This window comes from Typopeltis vanoorti, chromosome 12, assembly GCF_054136105.1.
Source record: "Typopeltis vanoorti isolate ZY-2024b chromosome 12, IOZ_Tvanoo_1.0, whole genome shotgun sequence".
Taxonomy (NCBI): Eukaryota; Metazoa; Arthropoda; class Arachnida; order Uropygi; family Thelyphonidae; genus Typopeltis; species Typopeltis vanoorti.
In genome coordinates, this window is record NC_143560.1 from 102,185,833 (window position 1) to 102,196,800 (window position 10,968).

Here is a 10,968-nt window from a genome sequence, read left to right on the forward strand (position 1 = left end):
TTCTCCTTTTACTGTAATTTCCATTGAAGAGTTTGCAGTTCCAATATAGAAGAACTTTTAATATATGAAATGAATTTAAATTATTTTCAACAGAAAGTCTTACAAACTTATCCTATCCAGTTATTTTATAAGATCAAATCTATCCAGTAAGAAATAAAAATGTTGATTATTATTTTGTTTTCTATTGGAGCATTTCCTCATTAGAGTGTATCACTTGGTTTCCTCGAACAACGATTAAATTTGAGAGTTTTGATAATTCCCATTTATACGTATTTGAATCTTACTTTCAACATCTCAACTCATTCCCACGAAAAGAAAAAAAAAGATTTTTTCAGTGAAATCATCCTAAGAGATAACAAAAACTTCCGCTTTGTTTTCACAATGCCAGACAAAGGTTTCTTTTTCTTCTTAGGATAAATTCGAATAAAGATGGTTTCCAGAAAGTATTTTTGCTTCTTTAGATTCCAATGTTTTGATCATTTTCTCAAGATATTCTTGAGATAAGCACTTATTAAATTGAACCCCCACTCCCCCCATTTTTAACATAGAAAAACGTGTTTCAACAAATGAGAGAACTATTTTTAGTGTATACTAATCCAAAATAAAAACATAATAATGTCCATTATGTTTGCTGACTGGTTGAGTGGAAATCGTTAAAGCTATAACTGCCTATTATGTGAACACCGTTAGATGCGCTGCAGGCAACACAACAAATATCACTTCCGGTACTTACCTGTGGTAGCCAGAGGGATATAGTTTACCATCGTCACCAAAAACACACAACTGAAGAATTTCGGCATCTTACTGGATTGAAACGGTTTATTTACACGAAGCACTTCCACCACAAAGTGATAAAAATTTACATAAAACTGAGCGAATCGGAAAACATTAAATTCCTGAGACAAAACCCTCACCCTGACAGACAGTTTCCTTCCTATGACAGTGCCAAACTACTAACACTAGACTATCTGATAAGTTTTAAACCCGCACAGGTGACAACGCTTGTAAAGCGCGAAACGAGGCCGTATCCCACGTGATGTAACGTCATCAACGACTTAAGCTGTCTGTCCTCTCGCTATACGTTGTAACCTCTGTTGCGAGAGTTGCAGACCAGTATTTTTTATTTTTTTTTATTTATTCTTTCCCCCTTCAGTTTTCTGCTGGGGCTAAAAGACCGGTTGGTCTACTTTCTTTCTCTGATCCGCAAGAACGGCTGGCATGAGCATGAAGCGTGACGTCACTGAAAGCAAATAGATACGATCGGAAAGGTGGAAAAAGGAAACGAAGGTGAAAGACCAACCGAAACAAGGAAGCTGAATTTGGTGTTTAAGAGCTAAGTCAATGTATTCATCAAGTTCTGAAGGAATCTACGAAACCTTATCGTGGTTAATTCTTTTGGAACATGTTTTGACACTTGCCTACACATTTCTATATCGAAGAACGATTCTTGAAGAGAGATTTTTGTGTTGACACCAGCGACAGTAATTATTTACTTTCTTTTAAAGGATAACTTGGACTTATTATGCAAAATAAAATTATTTTTTTTACCTTAATCCGCAAGAAATTACGAGAGTTTGCATTTATGTCACTTAATTCACCTGAGGCATAGTGAATTTTTTTTCTTTCTTTTAATTATTGGAATCTTTATTAATTTATCGAGTGAAGGTGACTTAGCCAGTCTCATACCAAATAGCAGGGTTTTTGCTCCCTCCAGAAAAATCCCTTTTCCTTCTGAAAAATAGTTAACCCAGTCAGAGAATATTAACAGCCAAAAACTGAATTCGTCCGATGGATTAGTGTAGTGTGCAGAGAGTGTCCGAATCACAAAATGGAGAGAAGTAAATACATGTGGCTTCCAAATCAATCGACATACAAAAATAGACACACTTCTCTTTGCTGATGATGGAAAGACTGAAGATGAACTACGGAAATCAATTTATAATTTAAATAATATTATACAACAATATGGCTTAGAAATATCAACGGAGAAAACTAAAGTCATGGCTTTTTATGGAAATAACCCTGCCAAAAGTAAAATAGTAATAAATAATAAAATAATTGAGCAAGTTAATAATTTCAAATATACCTTTCAAATATACCTAAGCTGTAAACTATCTTACATGAATGAAAACTGGCCAGACCAGATAGCAAGAATGCAGAAAGAAAAGTTACCAAAAAAAAAAAAAAAAGATCTTAACATATAATTCTAGAGGAACAAGGAATAGGGGACAACCAAGAAGAAGATGGACTGAGTTCGGAACAGGCCACGTGGCTTAAGGCTGGATAGGAAGACGGAAATGATGACGTCTACCGGAATGAGTTCTACAATTACATGAAGGTGCTGCTTAATATTTTTAATATTTTAAAATAATGTTTGTGCTATCAAATTTCTTTTGAAATTTGATGGTAATCGATAGTGGAGCCTGTAAACAATTTAAGTCGTGCGATGTCTTCAGCATGGGGCTTTAAAGATATGAACTCCAGAGTTCGTAATATCTATTGATTTTTTGCCATTTCACTGTGATTTGCATCACCAGGTGAACCATTGCTCTGCTTATCGAAAGCCGGAAGTAGGATGAAATAAATTCTAGATTCTAGATTCTAGAGACTAAACACAGATTGTATACCATTATTTTTCAATCAAAATTTAATTTTGAGTCTCCTCCATGTTATGTATTGTGTCGTCCCATCTTTTGCTATTCTACTTTCATCATCACCATCAGTGGTTCTAACAGATACCTAGGCGCCCATGACCTCAGTAGTATCCTTGTATTTAGTAACCGTAATACGAGGATAAGATGTTAGCCCTAAGCTTAGAGTGTTGTTTTGTCTGTAAATTGTGTGTGTTCTGCTGGCTGGTTTACTGGTTGAGGGACGAAAAATCTGAGTTTCGGGCAGGGAAACCTGTATGCGACTGGCTAACTCACTTTCAATTGAAAAGACCTGATAAAGGTTTTCTGTGTCCTAGACGTGATTCGAACTCAGGGCTTTTCCCTCAAAAGGCTTCGTCTATACCGACTGAGCTACGAAGGCTCTTTATATTTTGTGTTCACTGTTCTTCTTTTCCCTATATTAGGTTTCCAGATGTCTTTAATCTCAGAATTATCCCAGAAACATCTTTCGTAATACATATGCTATTTATTTGAGTGTCCAAAACATTGAATTTGAAAAACAAATCGCTAAATGTTAATACATTTTTTAATACGTAAGGTATTTCTGGATCCATGCCAAAGAGGTATCCGCTAGAACAATATTTTTCTCAAACCACTTGTGACCTTCATATTTCCCACCTCTGAAGCCCTTGAATGTTAATAGACATTCAAGATAAAAAAATAATAAAAAAAAAACACGAGCATAGCCTAATCATGTAGACCGTAAAAACATTTTTGGTTTGAGAAGTGATCGTGTGTTCTTTTAGCAAGCTGAATCAGCGAACAATGTCTTAATGATCAATCAGAAGAAAAGAAATCATTTGGACATATGGGCAGTGGAGTTTAAAATTAAAAATAAAATAAAAAAATACAATTTTTGAATTTAACAATAACTATGGTCAGTTGAAGTAAAAAGTACACTGCAATCGCTAGTTCGAAGCTCTACATCAATTTGTTGTAGAGCTTCGAACTAGCGATTGTAGTGTACTTAAATCCAAAAAACTGGATTCCAGATAGCTGCTTCCATCTAATGAAGAAACTTGGGTTTAGTGGTATCGAAATGAGCCTTATTGGTAGGACTGTATTGTCTCGTGGAATTATAGTGGTGGAGGTATGGGGATGTTTTTCATAGTATGAAATTCTCCGCTGGTTTTTATTGATATTTCGATGAATGGAGAGGTGTTCCTCAACGTTCTACAAAATACGGCACTTCCTGAACTTAGGGAATTCTAGTGAATGTCCATTCTTATTCTAGTAAAATAATGCATTTTTTATTATTTAATTATTTAGTTATGTCAGGCGTAAATGCAATGATACAAACCAAATTTAAAAGTACATATTATTGAAAATAAATTATTTTATTTTTATTTGAATTTCTCAGGTGTGCCACTACTTTTGGCAAAGTAGTGTAGAAGTAAAAGTAGTTTTGTGTAATTTAATATTATTTCTTACGCTTTCATAATGACAGTTTCTATATGGAATTCGCGGATTAATTTTAGATAAAAATTTATCTTCTGTTCAGTTACTGAATGAATCGAGACAATCATGTCAGAACATGATTGTCTCGATGAAACAAAGGCAGAACATGTTATACCTGCTTAACGCGTGTGATTTGTCTGTTTTACAGAAGTTAAAACCAGAAGCAAGGTTTCCTTCCTGAAAACCCTGCCTTCATCATATGAGACCGATTAACCTTCAGTTGAAAAGTGCATAAAAAGTTGCCCACATTTTAAACGGGATTTAAACTCAAGTTTTGTCAACAGAAACTCACATCTTAAGTCGATCTTTGCGATAGCGCTATGGAGAAACTCAATGAACACAAACAATAAATACTTTCTTTCTAATTTTCATGAGAGATTACAGTTATTTTTATTACTCACAGATACGGTATTTCACTTATGAATTTCTATGGGGGAAAACTAAACTTAGTAACCTAAACAGTTACGAAAAAGATCGCAATTAAATTTAACAGAGTAAAAAAAAAATAATAAGAGACAGACACGTATATTATACTGATTAATATAATCTTTATATTTTCGGTAATTCATACAGACGAGGCTGTGGTTGGTTGCAGTTGTTTATAGTTTAACTACTCCTTCAACTGCCATCTTTGATTTGGAACCACTACCAGAACCACCGTTTCTAGATCTGATGTTGATCAGTTACGTTTATGCGTCATGCACGAACTGAAATAGGGATGCTGTATATTTTAGCATTATACAGATGCGAATTCGCGTCAAACCTTGAAGACGCAATTGCTGACTTAAAATTTACAATGATTTTCTTTATTATTATTATTAAAAAGAGCGAACGAAAAAACTACATGCGTCTTATGAATATAAAACATGTAAAATATGTAATTTGTTACATGTAAAAGCTAAAGAAATATCTAAGTTCTGTTGAAATTTCTATATACAAATGCTTTTTGGTATTTCAGTGCCTTTTTGTCTAAATAATGCTAATTAGCATTTATATATAGTCTATAGAGTCTTCCTACATCTGATTTCAGTCCCATGACAATGAACCCGCTTTTGATCTTCAGTGGGGCGGGCGCTGCCAGAATATCTAATACTTGCCAGCTACTAGTCTTGATATACTGTTTGTAGGTTTATGACATTTCATAGACTGAAGTCATAAAAATACAATCAGGAAGAATCGTATTTTGACAAAGAGAACATAAAGAAACTTGTATATGTTTTAATTTCCTTACAAATATAATCTACTGAAATTTATTAATGCCTTCGTACATATTTGAATAAAATGTAATTGAGTTAATTCGTTCACCTATTGGTATCCACTTATCCCTCTTGTATTCGAGGATAAGTGAATACCAGTAATTGTATTCGGTCACAATACTTATCTATTCACATACTATATTAGGGATACATTAAAGAATAATTATTTTCGGAGTGTAATTTTCTAAAACGGATTGTAATTTTCTTTCTAATTTCATCTTTTGATAAAATCCCATCAATTTCTTTACATTTTCTTAGTGATAATTGTATGTTATAAACTGTGGCAAATGATTTGATATTCAGTGTTCCATCATGTGTGGTGTGTCTTCGACCTCTTTCATGATAAGATGTCTCACGGCCTGTCTTCATCAATTTGGCCATTCACATATGAACACTGGTAACCAATTTGGCCATTATTAGAGTCAAATGTGCAACAACTATGACTTCTGATTCGTTAGATTACCTCAAGATCTTAGATTATTGATGTAACATAATAACAACAAATTTAAGTTGGAAATTATTCTATAATAAATTTATACGAGAAGGGGCTTCTGAGCCTACATCTTAATCCTTACTCTTTGCATTTAAGATCGAGAACAGAGTTCTTCTGTCATGTGCACTCCCACTAAGTATTTTTTGTAGTAACATTCGTCTTTTCTATTGACCTGGACGGCTCGTTGTTGACTCGAAATTGATGAATTACCTAATAAATATGCTATTTAATAGTGACATTAGAAGATTTTGCCGATCAGTCAACAATGTTGATCTTATAGAGGGAGATTATCATGCAAGTTTCCTTATGTTTTCGCTTTTATCATTCCTCTAATATTTTCCTAATTTCTGATGAGAATTAACTTTCAATCATTTCCTGGTTTATATCTTTGTACACAGCAATTTCTCTGGAAATAATTTCTCAAATGTGTTTCTACCGTGTGATACAGTCTTTTTCATTTCGTGAGTAGAGAAAATTAACCTCTCACGAAGGAAAGAGACAACTCCAACTGTCATAATTCATCTTATGTTTCAAAAAGACTAATAGTATATTTGTAAAAGTGGATGACTTAGCTTGAGTAATAAGCAGAACAGTTCCGGTAACATAAGATTTTCGATCATGGAAATCGTACTTGGGTGATATCTTCTCAAAAAAAAAACACACAATAGAAAGAATAAGAATAGAAAGGAGACGTTTGCGTGTAAACTTCGTTGATACATCATGATATGCGGCCTATTTAAGACTATGTTTATCTAGAAAATATTTCGGTAGCAATTAGTTTGTAGAATCACTGTTATAATTTTTTATACGTATTCGTCTCTCAAATTTAATGAAAAAGGGCAATGTACTGAATCATTTTTTCCCCATTTTCAAATATAAATTAGAATACAAACTAGTCGAGTTATAAAGCTAATTATAATAAAAATGATCAAGGATGTTATGCATCTATTATACACACACAAAAAAAAACATAAATAATATACCAAGAATAAAGTTTCACCTTATTTTTTATCTCTCTCTTTCTTTTTCTTTCTCATTCTTGCAAGCTATATATCTAAATTTTTACATAATGATAAGTTATAAAAATGCAGTTCATTTTTCATTTGAGAAGGATAGAAGAGAACAGAATGCCCCCCCCCCCCACCCAAAGGAAGTCTATTCTGCTACCAGTCTTTCTCAAGCATGAGGATATTCCTTCATTTTTAACATACTATCCTCTGCACCTTTCCCCACACAAAACATTTTTTTACGACTTATTCTGTTTAGGTTAACTCCTTAAAGAATGCAGCAAGTATCGCAAATCTGCTTCTCAAGACACCCAACTAGTTGTTGTTATGCAGTGAGACCTTTTGGTTTGTGGAATTTGGTTGTTGTTTTTGTGGAATTACGACAGAAGCTAAGGGGTTATGAGTTAGTGCATATGTCTGTAAACTGTTTGTGGTCAGTTGCCTTTTGATAAAGAAAAAACCCTACCAATTCCTCACGAGACCTGCCAACAGATTAAAACTTTTTTTTATAGTTTCTTAAAGTCCTAGATGGGATTCGAACCTAGAACTTACCATTAAAGATATGTTCTAGGTTAAAACGAACGTTGGAACGTTATCTGAATGTGTTATCCACTCAGAAAACTCATGCTAAAGATTGTACAGGATCGTCGTGTTGTTGATTCGATACATTTGTTTAATTTACAATTTAATTTACAGTGTTTAAATAAAACATTGATGAAATTGTAAATTTAAATATAAATTAAAAATACTATATATGATTACAAGGTGGTCGGTAGATTCAATTGGAAACCGCAAGGAAAATGATAGATTCTCTTTTAGGAGCGTCACAGTTCTTTTCTGACAAAACTTTTAGAAGAAGAATAAGAAGTGGCAAAGAAACTAAAAATATATTTATTAATGGTTTATAAATGTGAATTTATAAACATGGATTATTATTTGCATTATTATTTTTGATTATTATTTGATGGATTCAGGAGGGACCACTCTTGTGCAGATGGATACTTTACCTTAAAATTTTATTGGAAAGGCATAAAGAAAACACTATGGAAACCCATATTTCTTTTCTTGTTATTCTAAGGCATTTAACAGCAATAAACACAACAAAAACATACTAGAGTTCCTCATCACGTAATTAAAGCAGTCTATGATACATATACAGACAACATGATTGCAGTAAAAGTTAATGGAAGAATATTGACGAGAACTTATAAACAGGTGAATAAGGCAGGGCTGTAGCCTATCATCCATTCTCTTCGCAATCTATATGAATTCTATAGTAAGACATGGTTATATCGCAATTAACAAATGCACTAATATAGACACTGTTTGCAGATGATCAGGTTATACTTGCAACCTCTGAAACTGATCTGCAATACTCTATCCATCATCTTAATCTAATAGTAAAAAAATTAATATGGAAATTTCAAAAGAGAAGCCAAAGGTACTTGCCTTTAAGGAAAGAGAACCAATAAGAAGTAAAATCTGTCTAGACAATACAATTATTGAACAAGTCAACTCTTTCAAATACCTGGGATATCATCCAACCTAGAGAGAAGAAAAAGACATAGAAATGAAAATTAAAAATTTCAATAGAGCTATAAATATTATAAACCAAATTTTTAAACCCTCGAAGGTGCAAAACCTTACTCGGATTAGCGCTTATAAAACATTGGCAATACCAGTGCTGACTTATAGAAGTGAGGCATGGCCGATGAAAAGAAGATGAGAAAACAATGACTGCAGCAGAAATGAGATTTATGAGGAGAACCGCAGGATACAGCTTGTTAGATTATAAAAGAAATAAAGATGTCATGGAAGAAATGAAGGAACAACCAATAATAGAATATATCCACAACTATAGATGGAAATGGAAACAGCCCATTGAAAGAATGGACAATAGTAGAATCATAAACAAATCCTTGAATACAAACCTGTGGGGAAGAGATCAGTTGGAAGACAATATAACTAGGGTTGCCACCTGTCCCAAATTAGGCGGGACATCCCAAATTTTAAGAAAAATTTCAGCATCCCTAATTACACCTAAACGGAACAACTTATATGGCCAGAGACGCCAAATTATCCCAAAGAGTTACAAAATATGCGAAATAAATTCTTAGTGAGCGTTAGCGACATTTGTAAGTTTGTATCCATAATGTGTACCATGCAAAAATATCTGTTTTGGGGGTCTCATTGGTCAAATTCTGCTTAGATGACGTAGATTCCTGTAGATTGCAATGCTCGTTGTGATTCGATCAACTTATAATCTTTACTTGTAATATGAAATAAGCGCGTTCATGATGTTATACATTATCATAGATGTAGCCTTCTAGAATCTGGATACATATGCCATATGACTCATGAATTTGCTCAACGTCAACGAATGAACGCTACGAGTTTTTACGTCGAATTTGACTTGAATTTTCATTGTTTAAAGGAGAAGTTGTGGCTTTTTTTTTTTCAGAGGAAGAGGTAAGTTATTATTAGGATCGATGATTGAGAGGTAGCGTGTTCTTAAGTTTTGTGAGATACTATTATTGTTTTTAATTTTTTTTTTTTTTTTCAGAATTGCTTTCTGCGTCATTAGTCACCGATAGTGAACTTGAGTATTGCATAACATTAGTTTCACGATGTGTAGTTCCTCAAGTGACAGTGAAAGAGAGAAGAAAAGCAAAAAAAAAAAAAAAAATGAAGCGTTTATGTGTATACAGAAGTATTTGGGAAGGGAAATATCCATGTTGAAGCCATATGGAACAAACTCTTTTAAAGCATTCTGTAATATTTGCTTCCGTGAATTCAGTATTGCCCATGACGCTAAAAAACATTCAAACAGTGATATCCACACAAAGAAAGAGAACAGTAGCAAACAGGGAATGAAATTAGAATGTTTTTTCGTATCATCCGAAACGGAACGAAAATCAGTAACAGCCGCAGAATTAGGTTTGGTTTATCACACAGTGAAGCATAATTTATCATATTCAAGTAGGGATTGTGCCAATAAAATGTGTCTTGTTATATTTAGTGACTCTGAAATTGCTTTAAAGGTTCAGGGTGGTAGGACAAAGGCTGAAATGCTTGTCTGCAATGTAATGGCCCCTGCATCAGTCTCCGAAGTTACCAGAGATCTAAAAATTAAAAAAAATTTAAAATTTAAAAGATCTAAAAATAAATTTAAAAAAATGAATATTCGTTATTCAAATTAAGGGGATATTAAATCCCACATTGTTTTAAAACCGAATAATAAACTCAAAGATTGGAATCAGAGAGTTTCATGCCGAATATAGTAAACTATAAAAGTATTGGCGGTTACTAGCGTGAGCTAATGCAAGTAGTCCTAGTACGTAGTACAATCTTTGAGTTTCTTATTCGGTTTTAAAACAATGTGGGATTTAATATCCCCTTAATTTGAATAATGTTTATATCGCCGAAATGAAGCCTATTGGCTCTTTATATTTAAGTAATGAATATTCGTTGTTATTTTAAATATTCCGCTATTGATTTGCATTGAAACTATCTTGCAATGCAGCTACTACTTAAGACACAAACTCAACCGAATAAAGACAACGTTAAAGTCATTTTTGGTACGATGACTTTCCAAAAGGATATTTTTTAATATAATACGTTGAGTACATGATTTTTACGCCATCTACTAATGGAATGTTAATCTTAGTTCAATAATCTTAATCCAAAAAACATCGAAATTCATCATTTAGTAGTTAAAAACAAATTAAATTCATCTTGACTACAGATTAAATAATCCATGAAATTGGAATTAAACTTTATTTAACCTTGAAAATTTCCTTACGTTCAGTTACCTGGAGTGATTGTAAGTGATATAAATGTTATTATTTACATAAAATATTTAGTTCTTTTTTGCGTAATGATAAATTATTTAATTTTTTTTTGTGCATTGCAATTAAACACTGTTATAATTATTTCAATAATATAGAATTATTATAATCGATATTTATGCTAAACGATTCTTAATTTTACGATAAATATATAATATTGCTCCTAGCTTTTGGCGCTGTACTCTCTGTTGCGCAGAGTAAATAATCATATTCGCGATTGAGCATCGAGTATGC